Source organism: Somniosus microcephalus, chromosome 3 (assembly GCF_052327205.1).
Source record: "Somniosus microcephalus isolate GS21.2 chromosome 3, FLI_Smic_1.0, whole genome shotgun sequence".
Classification (NCBI taxonomy): Eukaryota; Metazoa; Chordata; class Chondrichthyes; order Squaliformes; family Somniosidae; genus Somniosus; species Somniosus microcephalus.
Genome location: NC_140989.1, coordinates 65289727 through 65316149, shown reverse-complemented (window position 1 = coordinate 65316149; position 26423 = coordinate 65289727). Strand labels below are relative to the sequence as shown.

At 42.0% G+C, this 26423-nt stretch overlaps 1 protein-coding gene across 7 annotated transcripts in view; it reads right to left on the bottom strand.

Annotated features, from left to right (window-relative positions):
* The window catches only part of LOC147121106 (transcriptional-regulating factor 1-like), a 279913-nt gene that overhangs the window by 118954 nt on the left and 134536 nt on the right, over positions 1-26423 (bottom strand). For 5 of the 7 annotated variants that reach the window (XM_085980821.1, XM_085980826.1, XM_085980824.1 and 2 more), the window contains exon 3: positions 838-951. The exons of the other annotated variants lie outside the window; for them this stretch is intronic. The gene's annotated coding sequence lies outside the window, so the exon portion shown is untranslated. The remainder of the gene's footprint in view (positions 1-837; positions 952-26423) is intronic. 7 annotated transcript variants of the gene reach the window in all.

Here is a 26423-nt window from a genome sequence, read left to right as displayed (position 1 = left end):
CCATTGAAGGGGCACAGACAATAAATAAGCTGCAAGTCATTTTAATTATCAATTACAGTATTTCTAAACATGCAGAGTAGTTAACATTTAAATGAATAGCTCACTGACAATAGTCAAATGTAAAAATATGCATTTTAATTTAGCTTTACACCTTACTGCACTGTTTTGGATAAATATTTTTTCTATGCAATTCATTTGCATACATTTGTGGATAAGCTCCCCAAAGTGAAATGTATTAAATGGGTAATAATACGGCTTCTCTTTTAAGAAAAAAAATGCAACCTTTCCTATCTGCTTCAGCATAGATTCACTCTGTAATATTAAAGGTCTGCTATAGGATGTTTTAGATGTTATTTATAGATATTAGACCTGGGCTTGCTTAATTGTCCAGTTTATCAAAATCACAATCATGGTGATAGAAGCTTCAGCTCATGACCACCAACAGACTATGTGACTGTATAAACTCTCCCAATTCACAGTTTGTGTGTGTGTGCGTGTGCGCGCGAGTGAAAAGCCTTTTTTCACGTTACACACATTATACAGTGATCACAAAAAAAACTTAGAGAAACTTTGGTTGGGAAGATTCTTCCTAAATTGGTGGACTTGAAAAGACAACTTGAACATAAAAATGAATAGGATAGGTTCATCAATTCTACTGGATAATGAGTTTAAGCTCCTTACATTAAGAGGCAGAACACACAAACAAAAGTAAATCCATGCTATTAATCAACTGAATCTGTCTATTCATATACACAGACACACACTACAGGTGTGCACATAATTCTTTTGTCAAGCTGCCAGAGAAACAAAATGTGATTGGCACAAGCAGTCTCTCACCTGGATCCCTGCACTGGTTGGAAGTTGCCTTATTCCTCTTCAGCTTTATTCCCACATTCACAAACATTCTTCCATAAACAGCTTGATAGCAGTCTCACACTAACTGCTAAATATCTGCAAACCATTTAAAGAAAAAGAAAGTCAACACACTAATGTATCTTCACTTTGCCATAAAGTTTATCACAGCACGAAGAGGACAAGTTGCTCATAAGCATGGTGGCTCCTGGGAGAGTTTTTTGCACCTCCTACAAAAACTATACCATTATATTCTTTCATTCACTACATTCCTGATTGAAAGCCCAAGTGTTCAAATCCTTTAAGTTCTGTTACAATTAAGTCACAGTTACCAAATTTATATAAGAACAGCATCGAACAATTATTTAAATTTCCTTACGTTCTTTATGATCAACCATTGATACAAATTACTGCACCTGTCACAAATAACAAACGTTCCTAATGTTGAGTGATGGCATTGTAATTATACACTATCAGTTCTTCAAACTGCCATGGCAATATATCTCTCAAAGATTTGAACAGTGCACCCAAACAAATCTCAAACTCCAACAGCAGTGTGTGGGGCTCCCAAAAAGAGGACCCATTTTCAAACCTCAGCCTTCACCGGAAGCTGAACTCCTTCCTGGCAGGCTCAAGACATATACTTCAGTACAGACGCAAAATAATTTTGAGAGTATGAAATCCAGCCACTGACCTAGAACCTGAAATTTGCAAGCAGTTACAAATACCTTGGTTTGATTTTGATTTTGAGGGCACCAGCCTACTCCGTTTGCTGCCGCTTGGTGACTTCAGGACTCAGCCGATTTACCCCTCCATCAGTTTTCTGTTGCCCTGCCCTCCTCCTGCTCCACATCCTGTTTGACATTTCAGCACCCCCTCCAACATCACGAATACAGTCCAAGATCAGGACGGATGAGGGTGTTGGGAGACTAGGGGTGAGAAGGCTGTGGAAGGAGATGGGGGGGATGGAGTGAACTGTAGGAGGGTGTTTGGGAGGGGGGCGGGGAGGAAGGATGAGGCACAGTCTCCTTGACCTGTGAGCCAGCTGCTCCCACAGTTTTCCCATTGAAATTCCTTATTCAGTATTTTATTTTAATTGTTCTTTTTATTTGTTTTATAAGTCCCACCTTTGCTCGTGACTTTTTAAAAACTCACCCCTGCTGCTTTTGGTTTTTAGTCCCACTTTGTGTTTGATATTTAGCCAGTATTTCTATTTTTAACCAGAGCTCCAGCAATTTTTCCAAGTCCAGCTCCCTAACTTTGTAATTTTTAGTCCCACTACTGGTGGTGTTTTGTTTTGAGTTCACGCACTCTGAATTCCCCATAATCCCAAATCTCAAGAATCTCCTTCACAATGCTTATCCATAATTTTAAACTTGATTCAATACCTTTCCCCTCACCATTATCATCGTAACTGCTTTAACATCTTCCTTCCTGCCCATGAGTTCATCCCATCAAGCTCCTGCTTTTCCCAAGCCATTCACTCCCTGCCACTCAACTTTTACCAGCCACTCCGTAATTCCACTGTTATTTCCTCTTTCCTCCCTCTTTCATGCCTCAACACCACTGAACCCAAATTCTCCAACCTTCTCCTGGCCAACTCGCACAACAACAACAACTTGTATTTATATAGCGCCTTTAACGTAGTAAAGTGTCCCAAGGTGCTTCACAGGAGCGTGAAAAACAGTATTTGACATCGAGCCACATAAAGAGATATTAGGGCAGATGACAAGAGGTAGGTTTCAAGGAGTTTCTTAAAGGGAGGAAAGAATGGTAGAGAGGCAGAGAGATTTAGATATCAGTACCACATATGGAGCTTCAAACTTACATTCCAACCAGCATAGAAAGAGACACATTGAGACAATGTTTATCTGTCCTCATAGAAAATATTCCATACAATTAAACTGAATACACATGTTAGGTGAAAATATTGATTCTGTACAAAATTTATATAATCTACATCAAAATTCTTGCTTATGGTCCACATACATTGTACACATCAAACTTTGTGACACAGTTTGAAGAACATTTTTATATTAACATTAAAAATATGTTGATATAGGATTATTATTAAAGAAAAACTGTGTCCACATTTGCTTGTCACACTGTAAAAGGCCTCCCATTACTAGGTGGCATTATTGTGCTTTCCTGCTACTGAAGCTCAGCTCCTTTATCTGGCAATTGAATATCCCACCTCATATGACCATCACTTTTTTCCCCATTATGCCCTCTCTCAAGAAGTCTTTCCCTAATCATGTCAGGCCAGAGAATTAAGCAGAGGCCAGATTTCTGATCACAGTCCACAAATGGATTAGGCAAGAAACTTCAGAGGCCTAATCAAGTCAAATCAGAATAGGCCCAAAGTGTGCACTCTCCAAGAACCTTTCCCCCACGCTGTTGTGCCTCGTTCTATTTATTTTTTCAAGAATTCCTGGCCCTACCATGAACTCCCGTGTTATGGCTCTAATTGAACGCTCAGTTCTCAACCTCTTCTGTTGTACCTCTTTTTAAAAAAAAGATTTCACAGTCCCACTCTTAAAACCACCTCTATCATTGTGGCTCCATTATCTTTTTTTTGAATTCCAGGCCCTGCTCTTAATGCTCCCTTCCTTTTATTTTTTTTGGAGAATTCCCAACCCCATTCTTAACTGTCCCCCTCCATTGTGCCTCTTTTCCTTGAATTTGGATTCTCAACTGCACTACTTTTATTAAATCTCTTGCTGCACTACCTTTTTTCTTGTTCCTCAATTTAGAAAATCCCCATTGCTTTTATTCCCTTCTGTGTGTTTTTTTATTAAGACAAACACCTATTTCCCACTAGATTTTTGTGCTCTGAATGCCTATTCCCCACCGTCTTTCCTTACCAATACTTCCACACCCCAGTTAATTGTTCTGACTCCCGTACCAAGTCCTTATAAATCAAGTGATCCATTCCCGCAAACCGCATCCACTTTCTTCTAAAAGACCATATCCTCTACCTTACAATGGGCAATGCCGTAGGATATATAAATCTATATACACATAGGCACACACACTATTAAAAGTATTGCATGTGACACACAATCCTGTCTATAAATTTCCCCGTTACGATTTTTCAGACATGTTTTTACGTCAACATTTACAATGTAAAATGCTATGTAAGCATTATTACAAGAGAAATGCAGGGAACAGCACCAACCACTGTACATGGCCTTCTTTGATCTCACAAAGGCCTTCGACACTGTCAACCGTGAGGGATTATGGAGTGTCCTCCTCAAATTCGGCTGCCATCAAAAGTTTGTCACTATCCTCCGCCTGCTTCACGACGACATGCAAGCCATGATCCTGACCAACGGTTCCATCACAGACCCAATTCACGTACAAACCGGGGTCAAGCAAGGCTGTCTCATCGCATCAATGCTCTTCTCAATCTTCCTTGATGCAATGCTCCATCTCACCCTCAGCAAGCTCCCCACTGGAGTGGAGCTAATTTACAGAACAAACGGGAAACTGTTCCACCTCCGTCGCCTCCAGTCCAAATCCAAGGTCGTCCCATCCTCTGTCGTCGAATTACAGTATGCAGACGATGCTTGCGTCTGCGCACACTCGGAGGTCGAACTCCAAACCATCGTAAACACCTTCACCGAAGCATACGAGAGCATGGGCCTTACACTAAACATCCGTAAGACAAAGGTCCTCTACCAACCTGCCCCCGCCACACAGTGTTGTCGTGGATTTTGATAATCGGGGGGCAAGGCCTTGGACAACGTGGACCACTTTCCATACCTCGGGAGCCTACTGTCAACAAGGGCAGACGTCGACGACGAAGTCCAACACCGTCTTCAGTGTGCCAGTGCAGCCTTCGGTCGCCTGAGGAAGAGTGTGTTTGAAGACCAGGACCTCAAACCCGGCACTAAGCTCATGGTCTACAGGGCAGCAGTGATACCTGCCCTGCTGTATGCCTCAGAGACATGGACCATGTACAGCAGGCACCTCAAAGCACTGGAGAGGTACCACCAACGCTGCCTCCGCAAGATCCTGCAAATCCATTGGCAGGATAGGCGCACCAACATCAGTGTTCTTGCTCAGGCCAACATCCCCAGCATCGAAGCTCTGACCACGCTCAATCAGCTCCGATGGACGGGTCACATTGTCCGCATGCCCGATACGAGACTCCCAAAACAAGCGCTCTACTCGGAGCTCCGGTGCGGCAAGAGAGCCCCAGGTGGGCAGAGGAAATGCTTCAAGGACACCCTCAAAGCCTCCTTGAAAAAGTGCAACATCCCCACTGACACCTGGGAATCCCTGGCCCAAGACCGCACAAAGTGGAGGAGAAGCATCCGGGAAGGCGCCGAACACCGAGTCTCTTCGCCGGGAGCAAGCGGAAGCCAAGCGCAAGCAGCGCCGTCAACCCATGCACCCCACCCACCCGCCCCTTCAACCACCGTCTGCCCCACCTGTGACAGAGACTGTAGGTCCCGCATTGGACTCATCAGCCACCTGCGAGCTCATTTTTAATGTCGAAGCAAGTCATCCTCAGTTCCGAGGGACTGCCTAAGAAGAAAATGCTATGTAAGCATTATTAATCATTGAAATTTATATGTAAACAGTTGTCTGTTACAATACAGTTGCAAGCCTCCAGCCACGAGATGGAGCTGTGACACAAGTCACCCAGGTCCTTCTACCATTTTGTTTCATGACTCATTTCAGCTAGTTTTCTTGTAAGTTATTTTCTAATTTAATATATCCTGGCTGCTATTGCTTCCCGCACCTCGCTGCTCTTCAGAGATCCTAACCTTCCCCCTCTGCTCCTGGCCTAGCTCCGCTACCCATATTTCAACTCAGCCATTTTTTTCTTGGGGCCCCCGCTGCTCTCAAAAGTCTCTCCTGCCACTCCTAGCCTTGCTCTGGAGCCCTTTTCCTCGACCAAACCAGCCAGTCAAATTTTCTTTCGCCAACTTATCTTTACCCTTCCTGTGGCAGTGATATTGGGCACAGGACAGCAAACAAACATCAGAGAACGGGGCACAGAGAGATCAGCCAGAAAACAAACATACCACAAAGATCCAAAGATGTGGTCATAAAAACAGAAGCTCATAAATATGGCTGACTGAGCAGACAGCGAAAGTTATTTCAAAAACACAGATGGCGCAGTGAAATCCAAGAAAGCATCACCTTGCCTTTTGAAATTTTTCCCCATACCCTGTTTCTGCCATTCCGCGCTCCCTAACCCAGCAGAACAAAAATTTTGGTTGCAGGACCTCAAACATTGTGCAGCAGTGCACAAAGAGACAATGCTGGAGGCGGAGATAAAGACCACAATAGATTTACACGAGTTAGTGCACAGACCTCCTCAAAATACAAAACATAATACATCCAGCAAAACATAATTTGAGACACGGGCAACAGAAACACAAAAAAGAAAAATAAGTAGAGCTTACATTTATATAGCGACTTCTATGACCTCGGCGTTCCAAAGGCCTTCACAGACAATTAAGTATTTTTTGAAGTGTAGTCACTGCTGTTACTTAGAGAAACATGACAGCCAATTTGTGCACAGGAAGCTTCCACAACAGCAATGAGATAAATGAGCAAATACTGTAATCTGTTTTTCAAGGTGCCAGTTGAGGGATAAATATTGGCCAGGACACTGGGAGAATTCTCCTGCTTTTCTTCAAATAGCACCATGGATCTTTTATATCCACCTGTGAGGGTAGAAGCAGCCTCGGTTGTCCCTTTGACCTTTGTCTCTGATGTCATTTTATATATTTCTTGGTCCCCACTATTAAAAACTTTGATATATCTCAATCAGATAAACAGTAACGGTTAAATGTTAAACTAATTTGTACTTTTCCTTCTTTACCAAATAGCAATAGTATTTGGTGTAACTAAAAGGTTCGGTTTAAACATGTTCAAGACTTCAGAACCTCCCTTCAATGTTGATTTAGTGCTACCAATCGCGCCTTCCCAGCTCCCCTACCCCTTCTTCTCCTCCCTTTCTTTTATTTCCCTTTTCTCCTTCCTCCCATCTCATCTGTCTCCTGCCCCTCTGAATCCAGTTATCCCCCACCCTCTAACCGTGCTCATCTGAGGACGGCACTTGGTCTTGACTCCCCCATGTGCAATGTTACAGCAGATCAGTAGTCTGAAATAAAATCCTAACATGGATAGCTTTATATTAAACAAAAGCCGCATCAACCTGGGCATGTTGCAGCATCGCACACGCACAGACACATGCACAATGATTTGGTCCACAAAATCATGTTTCATACATAAGTAATGATATTATTGCGTCACACATAAAAATAGAATTGTGGTTTTTAACTTATTAGCCAGGCAATTGGATAAAATACTTTGTCTTGAATTCAATCAAATTAACACAACAAGAATACTGTGCAATGCATTAAAGACTGATGCTTCTCTGCTAATATTTTTCCTTCTCCTTTACCCCCACAACATTCCCTTACTGAGGCAGCTCCCAGGATGCTGCTAATAAAAGGAAGCGCACCAGTCAGTTAGCATCTGTAGAAAGAACAGACATGTTTGTATTTTGGTTACGGATCCTTCTTCAGAACACTGAGGAAGCAGTTCGAAAGAAGCATGTGCACCCAAAACATAAACTTGTCTGTTTGTTCCACAGATGGCGATTGACCTGCTGAATGTTGCCAGCATTTTCCTTTGTTTCAGATTTTCAGCATTTGCATTTTACTTGCTGCCAATACTGCTCTTTATCCAGCCAGAAGGTGGCATGACGGAAGCCTCGTTTAACTTTTCCTAAAAGGTTTCTATGTTCCTGAAGCACTTCAATTTTGAGCTTGCATTTCTGGTTTTCAGAACTACTCAACAAATAAACGGCCTTAAAATATGGGACTCGTGACCCTGTGAAGGAATAAGCCATAGAACCTATTCAGAAAAAGACACCATTCTATAAAATAATTCTGGCCTTATTAAAACATGACAAACTGGGTCTGGAAATCTAGAAACCTAACGATGAAAAAGCTGTGATAGCATTCTGGCTATTGAGAGAAGATAAGTTGTTGACACTGAATCAATAACCTTATTGAAACAGAAGGTTAAAGGTTCCTGACAGGCTGACCTTTGGTAACAAGACAATAGTTCACCCTGTACAAGGTGTTCTAATTTACACTTCGTAAAGCAGCACAAACATCTGCCTTTGTAAAAATGACATCAAGTAAAACACACTTGCTGTTACACTTTTTTATGATAAACTTAGAACACCTAGAGAGAGACATAATTCTGTAATACTACCAGCTGATCTGGCAGTAAGAATTGCAGGGGTCAGCAGTAAAATGACTAGAGATAGAGATAATTAGCTTACATCAGCAGAAAACCTTAAAGGAAATACCACTGGAAAAGGGTATAAATATTGAACTCTCAAATGGGATAGTAGACTCGCTTTAAAGGGACACGGCGATTCTCGGCTTCAGAGGCGGCTCTGTAAGTCTCCAGCTCTTTGTACCTCGGGGATCAAAGGTACTGTATTTGATTTTGGTGGATATCCTGTAGAAAACTAAGAACTGTAAAACTGTAGCGAAGTTAAGATTTGAAACTAAGGTTCTCTGATAATAGGATTGTAAGCTCTCTTTTTTTGGAACTGTTAATGTTGCGATTGAATCACCAACTGTAAATTACATGTCGGTTCTTTAATAAATCTATATATTTTTAGAATTGTCTCACATAAGACTTCTGTATCAAACTCACAAACTCAATCTCTGTACACTCTTTGGTGAGGAGTTGCAGAATTCTGAGGGAGTTTTCTGGACCCTCATAATATCCGGAACGTTACAGTCAAGCTAAGTTATTAAAAGTGCTATCTGGAGGACGGTATCATTTTCAGGTTGTTCCTTTCCTTTAGGGAGTGATGGTCCAGACCTTTAGACCCAATTAAGCGTCTTTAGGATTCGGCTACCTCAAACTTTAGTTGAAAGTGAACGTCTGGGGAATACGCCTGATCCGGGGTAGCCCTGAAGGGGCCAGGACTAGTAATTATCCCTTCAACCCTGCATGGAAATAGTACGCCCTAAATTACAATAACCAGGCTGTTTTCTAACTCGACTTCTCAGTTACATCTTGAATGCCGAACACCCATGGCATTTTGTTACTGATAACATCTTTGCAACCATCCCTGTGGGACACTGGCCATGTTACAGTCAAATAAAATCCTGTCAACACACGCAAACTTTACAGTACAGGTCACTAAATAAAAGTCAAAAGTTAAAACACTGGCTGATTTCTCCCCGGCTTAGCCCAGGGCTAATGAAACAAGCATTCTTCCATCACTTTAGTTGAGATTAGTCACTGAGCACAAAGGATTAAATCAGAAATCTTCCCGATCTGTATGGCTGAATTAAGACATACTGAGTGGCACCTGCTGAGGCAACTGGGGGTTCTTTAAACAGTTATAAGAAAAAGAAATCAACCTTCCTCCATTTGCCATAAAATGCAGAGGCAATGTCACTTTATTTAATTGAAAGGAAATAATGAAGGCCCATAGTGCAGGCACCACCACGGTTGGAAGAAAGATGAGGTAGATCAGTGAAGTGATTAGATGATGTGAAGTGTGTGTTTTGAAACACAAGATTGTCGGAGGAAGAACAAACTGAGGGAAGTAAGGAGTTCGAGTTTTAAGCTCTTGGGAAAGAATGAACATTAGAAGACTGCACAGCTGGGGAGGACGAGCATGTAGTACAACACATTTGGAGTTTGGAAGGAATGAGGTGAAAAAGGGAGGGAGGGAAAGATATTTTTTAAAAGCATTTCTGGAACTATCCCAGGGCACTGAACAATCTTGTGGGATTAGCAGTTTCTACAGGATGTGATTGTGATTCTACCCCAAGTGATCCCAAAAGATCAAACACCTATTTACATGGAAGATTTTGCCTCTTTTTCCAGAACAGGGAAATGCTCCCAGCATCTAGATGAGGAATTGCAAATGGTACTCCCGACAATGTAATAAATGGTGCAGTTTGAGTGGAAAAATAAGGAGCGGCAATAGAATTCTTTTCACGCAGCGAGTTGTTTTGATCTGGAATGCACTGAAAGGGTGATGGAAGCAGATTTAATAGTAACTTTCCAAAGAAAGTAGATATATACTGGAAAAGAAAAAAAATTGCAGGGCTATGGGGAAAGAGCAGGTGAGTGGGACTAATTGGATAGCTCTTTCAAAGAGCCGGCACAGGCACGATGTGCCAAATAGCCTCCTTCTGTGCTGTAGGATTGTATGATACTATATCTCATCATGAATGCTGTTGGGCTCACTTGCTTTGATAATCATGTTTGGTGTTCCTCATTCATGGAGTGAGATGGGTATTACACTGTTCTCCATTGTGTCCCGTCCGATTAGGTACTCATTCCTAACACTACTGCAGTAATAGAATGAAACTGACTTGCGCTATATAACACCGCTATCTTCACGAGAACACCTCTGAAGCCCATCAAACAACAGAAGGTGGAATCAGTGGGATTCTACAGTGCGGACAGAAACATTTGTCCTCCAACCTTAACATGTGGTTTGCAGGCCAAGAAATACATTAATAAATCACAACTAATTTTGACTTGTAACCTATAATGGCAAACCATCACCACCCAGTTGCTTGCCTTATTTAACCTCATTCACCTACTCAAAAAATTATCTACATCCTGCTGAATCCCAATATGTGGTTGGCCTACTCATGAAACTGTGAATACCCTACCGAAGACACACGATGTGGTTTGACCAGCAGATCACAGCTTTCATTCAAAAGTAGCTAATGCCTATGAGTAGAAATGATTCACACTGTGACTTGAAGTAGAAATACTACATAGTGAATTGTGAAATCTTAATTGTTAGTTTAGTAAAGTCAGTTTTGTTGTTAATACATATACCCAGCACTTCCGACTTCTGAGCTGCCTTTTTTTAAAAACTGGTATTACTTTACGACGAGCAGACATGTATGACACCAGAAGTGATTTTTTTTTTTCCAAAATGTCATTGTTACAGTATTATCTCTTAAAATGGTAGTCACTACATTGGCTTCTACTTGTATATCTGTTTGTTCAATACATACACTCAGGTCCTTTGAACAACACAAGCTAGCAATAACAGTGCATTTGCAAAATCCATAATTATAGGAGGATGGAGTAATTCATTATAATAGGTTATTGTGTTGATTTTATTTTAAAAGATGAGTTCCCTGACAGCTTAGTGGGTAAATGCAATGCCACGTGTTACGGAGCCATGGAAACCAGGAACGTTCCTAGTTTGATCAGTAAGTTGATCGCAGCCAGGGCAGTACAGGGTGCTATAACAGGGGCTTGCCATCCATGGGCAATGCAAGGTGGAGGGGTGGAGTGGTGAAGGAAGAAACAGAATAATTTAGGGTTCTGCGCCTGATCACGATCCAATGGCCACTGCGACAAAGTGCACATTTGTGGTGGTCAGATGAAAACAGGACCAGGTTTGCCTTGATAGCTCCAGCAACTGAACAGACTACCAATGTTCACTGTCTAGACTTGTGCATTAATAATGGCCACTTCAGCAAGGTACCAGAGGCAGCCAGCATATGTGGAATCAGACCCCATCCTGAGTCTCCAGCTTCAGAAGATAGGGAAAAATATAGGCTTGGAAATAAGTGTGAGGGTGGTGGTGGGGGACAAAATTACAATTACTAGGTTTCCTCATAGTCCTTTTTAAAAAGGTGGGAAAGCAAACTGGTATGTCATCAAATTCTAGATTTTAAGCCCGTCAGAGAACAAACCAAATGCATTACGGCCATAGCTGTCAATTTCAAGCAAACAGTCCTACGACTCAGGCCTTCGAGTGAAGGACCGTAAACCAAATATCTCAAATCATACAACAGCAGGATATATGTACGTTAAAAATATCACAACTATCACTAAAATTCTCCCCACACAGTCCATAACTTAAGCTGTAATTTTGTATCACATAGATGGCAGTGTGATTAAACCTCTCAAAGTACAACTATCCCAGAGGGATGAGTCAGTCAAACTATTGAACACCAGAATGATTTCGTTCAGCCTACGCTTTCGTATCAGAGTGTACTGGATGTGCTTTTCCAACAACTGCAGTCATACATTGAGAAACTCATTTATTTGGTATATTATTTAGTATATGGTTGGTGAGCCTGCTGTGGTCCCGATCGGTGCAAACAGTGCGACAAGTGAGCATGCTTCAGTTACTGTTCCCCGTCGGTGCCCCCATAGTGCAGTCCATGGACCTGCTGGAGTTACAACTCCCCAGCAACACAGGTGGTGCGGTTGAGTGAGCTGCAGCGACAGCTTCCCATCGGTGCTCATGATGTGCTCACAGTACAAGTCTTGATCACACCTGGCACTGAATTCCACATCCAGGACCGTGGTAATTACTAAGTTGGCCGTCTTTTTGACATAACTGAGCTGCTCGCTTGGAGTGTAAGTGCCTGTTTTGCTGTATGGAATAGTGTTCGATCCTATTGATTCCTCCAGTGTAGGATTAGGTACATTGGCTGGAATCCTCCTCCCAGAAGATCCAGCTGGATTGCTCACCTTTTTGGTAAGGAAGGCGACCTGGGGTTTATTGTGGGTAAATCTACACTAGTGAGGTGAGGTGAGGAGAAGTTTCTTTGCACAGAGAGCGGTTGGAGCGTGGAGTGCTTTGCCAGAGTGTAACTGAGGAAGAGGCAACTCCATCTTTTGGGGAACAGTCAAATGATTATTTGAGGCAAGGGATTCATTTGGAACTGTTTTAACAAAGAGACACAATGAGCTGATTGACAGTTTTGATTAATCGGGAAGGTATTCTATTATCTTTCTTTCATATCGGCTTAATAACATACAGGAAGAGGGGCTTCTAAAATAGCTACAGCCTGCACCCCAAATATAGCCTGCAGCCATTGGCGACTCCTGTCACTGCCATACCACCCACCAGCTGAAAAGGAAGAAGACAAGGAAAGTGAGAAACAGGAGAGAGAGAGAGAGAGAGAAGCAAAAAGAGTTGAGAAAGAGAGACAGAAGCAAGTAATTTGGGGGAGGAAAAAAAGAGACAGAATTGAGCTTACAAATCTATAAATTGATTTCTTATTTTAATATCCTTATACAGAACAGAAGAACCACAACAAGCACAATATAGACAAGGCCTGAAAAGAAAGCAGAGAATGCTCAATCTTGACAGTGGGAAAGTCACAAGATTTTATATTTTTGAGACTTAACTCAACATAACGAAAGCGCAGTGTTAGTTTAAAAAAATGGCAAAAATGACAAAAGCTGCACTGGGAGCCACAATAGTGGGAGCCTGCAGAAAGCACCAGTATCTCGGGCCTGGGCTCACACATTAATAGCCATTTGAGAGGTGTGCCCGAGGGGTGCCCACAACCATGAAACTGGACTCCACCAAGAGTCAGTATCTTCAGGGGACAGGGAGAAATGGCAGAAAGCTGGCAAAATAAACTTTTGATATTTTAAGCCCCCAATTAAAATATAAAATTCAAAGCACAGTATGTATCCAAGGCAGCAAAGGTTTTTATATGCAAGTTTGAAAGTGCACTTTACATATACAACAGTAGGAACTACAATAGTTAAACATTGTTGAAAATGAAAAAAAGGCATTTTTAAGGAATTATGACAACCAAATTTTCAAAAAAAGGTTAGTAAGCAACTCTTTAATAAAGATGTGAGCGCAGAATAATGCTGCACTTCAGTGTTGCCTGTTTCTATAGCAACAAAGTGAAGGGAGGAGCCAAGATATCTCCATTTCTGCCAACAGTATGTCAGAACTCAAAACTTATATTTAGCACACGAGATTTTATTAAACCAGCGAACAGATGGACTCCATTACTCTTTTGGCAACCTGTATAGGAAGTAACCTTTTCTTGCTGTGGTTAAATAAAACAGGATAACAAACCCCGCAGAAGTGCTCTGACTGAACATTACTGGATATAGCATTTAAACCAGGTATCCAATGTCCACACACGTGCCCACTTCCAGCAGAGATTACTGGATAGCCATCAGAAGCTGGAACACCGGTCAGCTTTCCTACTCCCCTAACCCAGTGCATTGAAACCAAATGTGGCGCCTGTTGTGTATTTTGAATGTTGTATTTGAATTGTCCCACATAGCTTACCGTAGTTGTGATGTGCAATGCACTATGGGAAATAGAGTGCGTTCAGTTGAAGAGATTCTTCTGGAAGTAAAGATGGCTGTTAACTGAACTCTGTCTCCTGCGTACTCGTTTAACTGTTATACAAGCAAGGTTGTACACTCGAGATGCAACAGCGCCTGAACTGCTAAACCTGAGATTAGCTAACTCAGCGCTGACTGACAATCAAACCAGAAACCTTCCCACTATGGGGCCTTAATTTGCTGTCAAAATAATGGCAAGGCTAGTGGCACATGTTATTTATGCGTAAACGCCACAGCAACTTCAGGCGAGGGCAGAGGAGAGGTTAAATGCAGAAATCCAAAAGTTGCTGTCAGAGATGGGCTACTCCACCGTTAGCTTCGCAAAAATGACATTTCGCAGTCTGCCTCATCATACAAATGTATTGAACGGCGTGAAATTGCTCTGTTGCGCGGAAAATAAAATTAAGTAGAATTACAGCACAGAAACAGGGCATTTGGCCTATGCCAATGTTTGAGGTTCCTCCCACTATTTCATCTAACTCTATCAACTTATATTCCTTTCTCCCTCATGTACTTATCTAGCTTCCCCTTAAATGCATCTATGTTATTCGCCTCAACTACTCTATGTGGCATATAAGAGATGTAGGTGCACAAGTATCCTCTCCTGGGTTAAAATTCCACTGCACACTACTTTAAAAAGTAAATTACCTACTTAAAGTAACCGAAAATTGAGAATGCAATTATTCAGATAGCACAATGCAACCTCGCCCATATCACTGAAGATGAGCAACTTTATATTTTTTCCAGTATATTTTATACAGGTATGTTTTCTTGTGAAAACACAAACTAAATTCACCACAGAAAGTGAAGTCTTGTCCATTTCAGTCTAAGTACCCTTTTAACAACACGCTAAGTGTTAATGACTGCCAAACATCCTCTGTCACTGAAAATTAACTGTTACAAGTGTGGAGTCTCATTCCTTCAGGTTTTAATTGTTGTTGGAGGTTTTAAAAATGTCAAATTTAAAATTTAAAAATTTATTTTTTATTTTCCTGTCTCTTTTTTCCCTCTCAATACAATCTCTTTCCCCTCTCTTTCTCTTCCCTTCTCAGTCCTTGCGTTGTTAATTTCACAATCCTTCAATCTGTTTGGTTAAGGAGATAACAAAGTGGCTTGCCCTGTTCACTCAGGTCCCAGATGCCCCGTTTCCCTCGCTGTGCCATTATCAGCTCGCACTTTCAGCAACTTGCCACGCAAAAAAAAATTAAAACCTCGATGTGCAAGGGCAAATCGAACTAACGGCGGACGCCGTTCCATTCAGTCCTACACCAAATTATGGCCCATGATTTGCAACAATGACCATTATTGCTTAAGTCAGTCTGTGTCGACAGAGCTTTTAGTTAAAGGGTCATCACTAATGAGTTTTGGAAAGGCTCAGGCTTGGTTTCTCGAAAGCCAACAGCAGCTTGCTCTAAAAACAAGGGAAAAAAAGGCGACAATGGGCATCACAAAGATCATCCAGCAAATTTCTAGAATGAGTTTTCGTAGAATTTGACATAATCTGTGATAGGAGCTGCATGTCACTGTATCACTGCAGATTTCTCAGTTTCTAAACCTTGTGTGAATATTGCAACACACAGTACCCCTTCAAATTCAACATGTGCAGCACAAGCCCATCCATCTTGATGGACAATAAAACTCGTCAACGAATCATCGAAGTAAGAGATTATGAAATGAGGGATTATGACGAGATAGTCCATTTAACTAATCACTGCTAGTTGCCAAGGTTATAAAGCCAGTCATTAATTTCCTGTCGTCTATTGTGAAGCTCCAATGAGGAGATAGACATCCTTGCAGTCACATTGAAGTGTAATAAATTAGACAAACATTCGTGCTCAGCAAGATTTAGTTTGTATAGGGCTGTCCAAGAGAGTGCAATTATTTTATATACTGGAGAATTTATTTCCAGTCAATTCCATCTGCACAGAATAAATTTTCACTTCTTAAAATGAAATGGTGAGTATTTTTTCCTACCGTGTTATCTTGATGCATTATTTGGGATTTACCTACATATTTCTGTCAAGTGCAATTGTTGTTTACAAGATGCAGACTTAAGAGAGAGATTGATTTCACAAATTATCTTAGAAAGGGGTTTATTTACTATTTTTTTGACTATCGCTACCAATTCCATCCCCTTCCCTAGCCATTATCTCAGGCCGAAATAGACTGTTCAGAACCTCGGCATCATATTTGACCCCAAGTTAAGCTTCCAATCACATATCCTTCTAATTAAAAGGCCACCTACTTCTACCTCTAACATCACCCGTTTCTGCCCCTGCCTTAGCGTATTTGCTGCTGAAACCTTCATCCATGCCCTTGTTACTTCCAGACTGGACTAAGCCAATGCTCTCCTGGCCGGCCTCCCATCTTCCACCCTTCATAAACTTGCTATCATCCAAAATTCTGTTGATCGCATCCTAACCCACACCAAGTCTTGCTCACTCATCACCCTTGTGTTCGCTAACCTACAGTGCCTCCTGCTCCTGGTCCACCAACGCCTTAATTTTAAAATTCTCATCCTCGTGTTCAAATCCTTCCATGGCATCGCCTCTCCCTACTCCTGTAACCTTGTCCAGCCCTGCAATCCTCTGAGAACTCTGCGTTCATCAAACTCTGCCTTCTTGAGCTTCCTCCACTTCCTTCGCCCTGTCACGGGCGGCTGTGCCTTAATCTGTATAGGCCTTAAATTGTGGAATTCCCTCCCTACACTTCACCTCTCTCTCCTTAAAACTCACCTCTTTAACCAAGCTTTTAAATCACCCACATTAATATTGCCTTCTGGGCCCTGATGTCAATTTTTCTCTTATTACACTCCTGTGAAGTGCCTTGGGACATTTTCCTACATTGAAGGTTAAAAATATAAAAGGCATGTTCTGGTGTGTGGAAAAACTTGTTGTTTCCTTTTCGTCAATGTTCATTTTGATGAATGCATTTTTCTGATTTACCTCAGAGCCAAGGAACAATACTGATCTTACCATCTAACATTAAACAGGCAAATCCTACTGATTTGCAATAAATGGACCAATGCCTTGAATAACAAGGATGAGGCACGATGTACAGCTTTGGGCTTGCCATCTAATGTTTTAAAATTATAAATTCACAGAAAAATTACTGGCATAGAAATCGGGGAAAAAATGAATTACAGCCTGTAATACTGTAGGACACCTAATCAGCCCACTGTGTTTTTGATGGGGGATGCCTTACTTAAAATCACTGCAGTAGTTCGAGTACTGAAAAATGTTTTCTCTGAAAATTTCTTTAACATAAATCTACAATATTTTTCTGAAAGTTTAATAACTACTGATGGTCTGAGGAGGAGGCGGAGGAAGGGGGAAGCATCATTTCCCATCTCCTCTTGTTTCTTGGATACAAATCTTTCTCTGAAGAATGGGGTCTGAGAGCAGGTTACTTGCCTGCTGAAAAAGGTTCACTTAATTCAGCTATGAGAGAATGAGAGAGACCAATGCAGGGCGATTCACCTCCCGGCAGCTTTTTATCACTGTGGGAAAGTGCCCAAATTCCACTTAGCATATCTCCCAGTGACATGGCAGAGTGTGTGATTCACTGTGTCCAAAACCACATTCTGTCATGCCTTGGTAAAGTGCATTGACCCTTCAAAATACCACATCAGACTTTTTTTTAAAATTAGTTTATGGGATGTGGGCATCACTGACAAGGCCAGCATTTATTGCCCATCACCACCTTCTCAAGGGCAATTAGGGGTGAGCCGCTTTCTTGAACCGCTGCAGTCCGTGTGGTGAAGGTACTCCCAGTGCTGTTAGGTAAGGAGTTCCAGGATTTTGACCCAGCGACGATGAAGGATCAGCAATATACTTCTAAGTCAGGATGGTGTGTGACTTGGAGGTGGTGGTGTTCCCATGCATCTGCTGCCCTTGTCCTTCTAGGTGGAAGAGGTCACGGGTTTGGGAGGTGCTGCCCAAGAAGCCTTGGCAAGTTGCTGCAGTGCATCTTGTAGATGGTACACACTGCAGCCACGGTACGCCGGTGGTGGAGGGAGTGAATGTTTAAGGTGGTGAATGGGGTGCCAATCAAGCAGGCTGCTTTGTCCTGGATGGTGTCGAGCTTCTTGAGTGTTGTTGGAGCTGCACTCATCCAGGCAAGTAAAGAGTATTCCATTACACTCCTTACTTGTGCCTTGTCGATGGTGGAAAGGCTTTGGGGAGTCAGGAGGTGAGACACTCACCGCAGAATACCTAGCCTCTGACCTGCTCTTGTTACCACAGTATTTATGTGGCTGGTCCAGTTAAGTTTCTGGTTAATGGTGACCCCCCCAGGATGTTGATGGTGGGGGATTCGGCGATGGTAAAACCGTTGAATGTCATGGGGAGGTGGTTAGATGCTCGCTTATTGGAGATAGTCATTGCCTGGCACTTCTATGGCGCGAATGTTACCTGCCACTTATCAGCCCAAGCCTGAACGTCGTCCAGGTCTTGTTGCATGCGGGCATGGACTGCTTCATTATCTGAGGAGTTGTGAATGGCGCTGAACACCGTGTAATCATCAGCAAACATCCCCATTTCTAACCTTATGTTGGAGGGAAGGTCATTGATGAAGCAGCTGAAGATGGTTGGGCCTAGGACACCGCCCTGAGGAACTCCTGCAGCGATGTCCTCAGGCTGTGATGATTGACCTTCAACCACCACAACCATCTTCCTTTGTGCTAGGTATAACTCCAGCCAGTGGAGCGTTGTCTGCCGCCACCCCCCCCACCCCAAACATCTCCCCCACCCCAAACATCCCCTCCCCCCCCAATTCCCAATGACATCAGTTTTACTAGGGTTCCTTGATGCCGCACTCCGTCAAATGCTGCCTTGATGTCTAGGGCAGTCGCTTTCACCTCACCTCACCTGGGTATTGTCTACATTTTGTTTGAATGAATTTAACCCAGAATTGTAGAGAAAATTAAACTCTTCTAAATTCACATCATTTTAGAATAACTGCTATATTGTGTGATTTCAATGCAGAAAATATTCATCTTTGTAACATAACACAAACACAATAAAAAGCATGATTTCAAGGACTATCCACAGGATACATTACTTGTATCCTCTCTCCAGTCTGAACAATTCCCACTTATGGCCACGCTCCATTTCCTATTTTAAACCAAATTCTCTATCCAGCATCATCGTTCACCCCCATTATTTGACTTCTTAACTTCAACAATAACTACTGCTGTGGAACATACGAATTAGAAGGAGTAGGTCACTCGGCCCTGCTCCGCCATTCAGTAAGATCATGGCTGATCTGATTACTCCACATTCCCGCCTACCCCTGATAACCTTTCACCCCCTTGCTTATCAAGAATCTATCTACCTCTGCCTTAAAAATATTCAAAGACTCTGCTTCCACCACCCTCTGAGGAAGAGAGTTCCAAAGACTCACGACCCTCTGAGAAAAAATTTCTCCTCATCTGTCTTAAATGGGTGACCCCTTATTTTTAAACAGTGACCCCCTAGTTCTAGATTCTCCCACAAGAGGAAACATCCTCTCCACAACCACCTTGTCAAGACCCCTCAGGATCTTATATGCTTCAATCAAGTCACCTTTTAAACTCCAGCAGATACAAGCTTAGCCTGTCCAACCTTTCCTCATAAGAAAACCCGCCCATTCCAGGTATTAGTCTAGTAAACCTTCTCTGAATTGCTTCCAACACATTTACATCCTTCCTTAAATAAGGAGACCAATGCTGTACACAGTACTCCAGATGTGGTCTCACCAATGCCCTGTATAACTGAAGCATAACTTCCGTACTTCTGTATTCAATTCCCCTCGCAATAAACGATAACATTCTATTAGCTTTCCTAATTGCTTGTTGTACCTGCATACTAACCTTTTGCGATTCATGCACTAGGACACCCAGATCCTTCTGCATTAAAAACAGTCAAAAACACTCAGAAAACCTGTATATTAGTAGTAGGTTTTGTGTAGCGTTGGTCAGATAGTCCAGGGTATGCTGTGTCGTTTCTGATGCTTACCTGTTCCCATTTGAAGGGAAGTGTTTTGTCCATCACCTTAATATAGCAAATTTAATGAAGTAATACTTGACATGAATAAGTCTACCCTACAGGTAAATGAAAAATATAGATATAATATTTGTACAAATAACTTTCTTCTCTCTCCAAAACTGCTCATTAGCTATTTAAACTATAGAAAGATGAATTTTTGCTCTGCCTCCCACTGTGGACTTACAGTATCAGCTGTGGCTCAGTTGGTAGCACACTCGCCTCCGAGTCAGACGGTTGTGGGTTCAAGTCCCACTCCAGGGATTTGAGCACATAAAGCTAGGCTGACACACCAGTGCAGTGCTGAGGGACAGCTGCACGGTCGGAGGTGCTGTCTTTCGGATGAGACGTTAAACCGAGGCCCTGTCTGCTCTCTCAGGTGGATGTAAAAGATCCCACGGCACTATTTCAAAGAAGAGCAGGGGAATTATCCCCAGTGTCCTGGCCAATATTTATCGACATCACTAAAACAGATGATCTGGTCATTATCACATTGCCGTTTGTGGGAGCTTGCTGTGCGCAAATTGGCTGCCGCATTTCCCACATTACAACAGTGACTACACTCCAAAAGTACGTCATTGGCTGTAAAGCGCTTTGAGACGTCCGGTGGTCGTGAAAGACGCTATATAAATGCAAGCTTTTCTTTTTTTTTTTATTTGTTCCCATCACTACATGATCACCTCAGTTTTATTTCCTCCAGTCTTTCAATTTACATGCTGCCTCACACTGACGACATCAGTAAGCATGGGGTCAAGCTTGCCCTACATTAAAACAGTAACTACATTGCAAAACTACTTCATTGGCTGTAAAGCACTTTGGGATGTCCTACGGTCATGAAAGGTGCTCAAGAAATGCAAGCTCTTTCCTTCAAGCTTTCAGATCTACGCCAAAGACACTCCGCGTTACCTCGCCACAATCACCCTAGATTTCATCAATGCCGCTGTGCTGTCTGACATCAGGTTATGGGCGAGACAGAACTTCACCCCACCTTCGCCCTCCACCGACTAAACATTGGCTAGACCACGCTCACCAGTTCGTACCAAAAACTCTACATATTTGCCCCGGAGCTGAACATGAAGCCCCACAAACAATTCATCACCAAAGACAGCCTATGTCAATGTCCAAAACGCTTTTGGCTATGTGCCTCTGTCCATACCTCACTGTGGAGCTCATGGAAATCCAGTTTAATATCTGACAATAATGGAGTAGGAGAACCACTCCACTGTGCTGTTTCACCACAAGCAGGCAAGTAAAAATAAAAACTAGTTATCGACATAACCTTTCTCCCTCTTGCCACACCCCCACCCACGGCCCAATAAATGTTTACATTTTAAAGTAATACTTCAATGTTGCTTATTTATTTTGCCCAAAAATTACCAATTCATCAGATTTCCCAAGTCTTACGATTTTTGTGATCATCACGGGTTCTGGTTCTGTGCACCTTTTTCATCTGTGCATGTGTGAAATTTTGTTTTGCTCAAGTCACTTCCTGTGACTGGCAGAATAATTTCAGTATCAAATGAAAATTCATTACAAATGAAGGTTGGCCAGTAAGAAGATGCTGTAGAATGCCAGTCTCCCAACTACAGGGTTGAAGGTTCAAGCAAAAAAGCACTCCAAATGCAGCTTGCCCTACCACACACTTGCCATCAGCTGGCCATGGAGCATTGTTGCTCTGAGTAATCATCCCAGACTGCCTCTCTCTTGACTGAAGGTAGTTGCTTAGTGACAACTGGTTCCCATGACAATGCAAAAAGGGGTAAATAACTGTTATAAAACATTAATCCTGAACCTGCAAATCCATTTAAGGTAAGCGTTTGAATGTCTTGATAAGCTAGCTCTACCAGAATCATTTTATCACCTTACAACATATTTAGTTTTTAGGGTTTGCTGCAGATCTCCTTTTAAAATATGGAGGGGGTGGGGGGGGGGGGGCTACCTCCATGCTATAAATAATCATTTGTTTTCAGTTGCTGCTCATTTTCCCCTCGATAAATTCTTTGATTTATTTAAACTAATTTCATCTAAAAAGGACAGATGAGAATTTTTTTTTATAAACGTAGCAAGTTATGATCTGGAATGCACTACTTGAAAAGGGTGGTGGAAGCAGATTCAATAGTAACTTTCAAAAAGGGAAAAAAGGGATATATACTGGAAAAGGAAAGATTTGCAGGACTGTTGGGAAAGAACATGGGAGTGGGACAAATTGGATAGCTTTTATAAAGAGTTAGCACACGTCTAATGAGTTGGATGGCCTCCTTCTGTGCTGTATGATTCCATGAACTCACAGGGGATCCCAAATCTCAAAATTTATTGCCATCACAAATTCTTCTGTGTGCCTCTTTAATCTGTTTAATGTCTATTCAACAAGCATCTGACACATTGGAACTGCAGGCCCTCTTACCCAACACAAAATTCAGTATCAACTCCTTAGTTAAGTAAAAACTTCCAAGAAAGTACCACTGGGCCATAGGAACAGGAGTAGGCCATTCAGTGAAGTTACTCTATGGCGCCTTAAGTTAACCGAGTAAAAACTTTGAATTTCTCACCATGGCTCAATAGGCTTTATTAGCATTTATACAGCACCTTTAACATAGTAAAACGTCCCATGGCACTTCACAGGAGCGTTATAAATCAAAATTTGACACCGAGCCACATAAAGGAGAAAATAGGGCAGATGACCAAAAGCTTGGTCAAAGAGGTAGGTTTTAAGGACCGTCTTAAAAGGAGGAAAGAGAGGTAGAGAGGCCAAAAGGTGTAGGGAGGCAATTCCAGAGCTTAGGGCCTTGGCAGTTGAAGGTACGGCCACCAATGGTGGAGTGATTAAAATCGGCTATGCGCAAGGGGCCAGAATTAGAGGAGCGCAGATATCCGAGGGTTGTGGGGCTGTTGGAGATTACAAGGATCAGGAACAGCGAAGCCAGGGAGGGATTTAAAAACAAGGATGAAAATGTTTTTTTGAAAATCGAGGTGTTGCTTAACCAGGAGCCAATGTAGGTTTAGCAATGTAAACCCAAAAGGTATCGTGTTAAGTGCTTTAAAAAAAACTCAGTAACGGCTTCTCCATTCAGTGTCAGGGAGGCAAGATGAAAAGGATATGGGCAGCCCAAGGCTGATTAATCTCCCCCACCTATTCTAATTTGGTTAATGATGCCTCAGATTAGATCTAGTGTACAGATAACAGCAGCAACAATGGGGCAGAAGGCAGGAGTATTGGCAGGAATGTAATGCATTACTAGATCTTCCATGGCAATGATCACGAAAAAAACAAAAAGGTTACTTAGAAATGCATAAAATTTGATATATTTCATCATGTATGTACAGTAACTACACACAGACATCATTGCATTGCACACTGTATTGATTCTAGTGTTTCTGGGGTGCAGAATTAGTGCAACACGTTTACTGACCACAAATTGGGGAGGAAGATATTTCCAGTGGTGTTTCATCCCAAAATCAATTCGCCGGAATTTTTGATCATAATGCAACCTTTCTTCAAACTAGAATTTCAGTCATTGGCGGTGGTGGGCGTGTGAAGTGTTCGTATTATTTCCATTTGAAAAATACCCACTAGTACATTTAAAACTTTTCTCCTTCCAAACTTGGATTTTGTCTAAAGTACTTTGAGCTGCTTAACTGGGGAGCATTATGATGGAAGCCAGGACTGCAGCGACTCGAGGAGAAGGCCCACTACCACCTTTGCGGGACAACAGGGGAATCGACAACCAATGCGGCCTTGGCAGCATCACCCACACCTTGAGGGGAAATTTTATCCCACGTTGAATTTATTGAGTGTCAAGTGTGATTTTCTTGTAGCATGTACACAAATTAAGCCGAGTGACAAAACTGCACCCACAACATTCTGTAATTATTTAAATGCATCTTGTAGTAACTTTTCTCCAACACGCAGAAGGATTCTATTGTAATAGATAACAACAAAACCTTAGTGCACGAGTAGAAAGAGCTTTCAATTTAAGGCTACCTTTTGTTCCCATAACAATTAGAAGAAAGGATCATGAGGATTGCACAAATGCACTGGACAAGCCTTCCGTGACCTTCCATCCACTTATGCGAACAAATTTCTCCATTTGACTTGTTCCCTATTAAAAAGAGGAAATCGTTGCCAATTGCAAAGCTTTCCTTTTAGTTATGTGATCGTACAACTTGGTGGTATCATTGTTTTCATATGTCAAAAAGTATGACTTGTCTGCTATCAGTGTGCATCATAATCATCTAAGCCACTCTTTAATCCTTTTTCACAAGATAGTGACTACATCCCACTCCCCATTTTTACACCCTACACTGATTGTACAGCGAAGACAGACAGCAACTGTGAGCAATAATGTTTCATTACCACAAACTGCACATTCAAAAATATGCACAAAAGCCTTGCCATTCACTTTATTAGTCATTCTTAGTCATAGCTACTTAAACACATCCAAATGTTATCTAGTACAGTAAATCAAAATGGAATATGCATTAGCTTGTTGTATTATTTAACCAACACTGTAGCATGCATCATCCCTCAAGAATGCTTTTTCAAACCATTTACTGCATATTTTCTTTTAAGAGCTCCCCACCAAAAATATTTTAAAATAATTTTACATAAAAGTTTATGACCCAATATTAAGTTTTTCACATACACAAACCACTTCCACTCAAACTGCTGGTAAACTGTAAGTAGTTTATTCCATTTCCTGTCATGTGAAGAATCTGTAGCTCTGTTATCAGAGATCAGCAATGACATGTCTTTCTGCTTTCCTTAAATGGGGCTGGAGGGAGACCCAGTGATCAGCTCAGGAAATACTCTCATTTACTTGTTTTATACAATTTTAGGTAGATTTTAAAAACACTGCGTTTGTTTCAATGTACCATTAAAACTTCAATTTCCACTTTCTCCAATATCCCGGTCCTCTCATCTAACAAAGCAATAAACATGTTCTTTGTTCTCATTTACAACCTTGAAATGTACCTGCCTGTGTTTTGTGGGTATAAAACTCATAATACAGCATTAGCCAGTTTCCTCAGTGACCAGACTGCACAGCACATGAACGCTGAAGTCTCTTACCCATTGTAAGGATTGGGCATTATTAGGGAGAACATATCAACACAAGCGGATTAGATTTCATCTGGATTACTAATTTCAGTTGTTCTACAGTTCCTAAAAGTGGAGAATTGAATAAATACAAGTATTTTTAACTTTTAAATGGAATTTTCCACCCCATCAAAAATACAAGTTCATCAGCCCTATGGTGCAGTGACCTGCTGCAATAACGCACTGTGGCATAGAATCAGAGTGATGTAGGACAGAAGGAGGATATTCAGCTCATCTTGTCTGCGCCAGCTCTTTAGTAGAGCTATCCAATTAATCCCACTCCCTTGCTCTTTCCCCATAGCCCTGTAAATGTTTAATGAAGCTAGTGGGACAAAATTTTAACACCCGTCATGCCACATATAGCGAGTATTTTCTCTGATCCACTGGTGAGATCAAGAGCAAAGGCAAGGCCCATTATTTAAGCAGGGAAGGAGGGAGAAACCAGGTAACTACAGACTTACCAGTTTATCAGTTTTGGGGATGTTACTGGAATCTCACCTCCTGACTCCCCAAAGCCTTTCCACCATCTACAAGGCACAAGTAAAGAGTGTGATGGAATACTCTCCACTTGCCTGGATGAGTGCAGCTCCAACAACATTCAAGAAGCTCGACAAAGCAGCCCGCTTGATTGGCACCATATCCACCACCTTAAACATTCACTCCCTCCACCACCGGTGCACCGTGGCTGCAGTGTGTACCATCAACAAGATGCATTGCAGCAACTCTCCAAGGCTTCTTCGGCAGCAACTCCCAAACCCGCGACCTCTTCCACCTAGAAGGACAAGGGCAGCAGGTGCATGGGACTAACACCACCTCCAAGTTCCCCTCCAAGTTACACACCATCCTGACTTAGAAATATATCGCCGATCCTTCACCATCGCTGGGTGAAAATCCTGGAACTCCCTCCCTAACAGCACTGTGGGAGTACTTTCATCACACAGACTGCAGCAGTTCAAGGCGGCGGCTCACCACCACCTTCTCAAGGGCAACTAGGGATAGGCAATAAATGCTGGCATTGCCAGCAATGCCATGATCCCATAAACGAATTTAAAAAAAATCAATGGCGACAGGGTGACTAAGCATTTGCACAAGTATAAGCTGATCAAAGAGAGGCAGCATAGATTTGTGATGTGTTGGTCACGTCTGACTAATCTAGTTGACTTTTTTTGAAGATGTCATTCACATGGCGGACAGGAGAGTGTCTATGGATTTTGTCCTTGTGGAATTCCACAAGACATTTGATAAGGTTTCGTACACGAAAGCATCAAAAATTGAAGTGGACGGAATTGGAAGTAAAC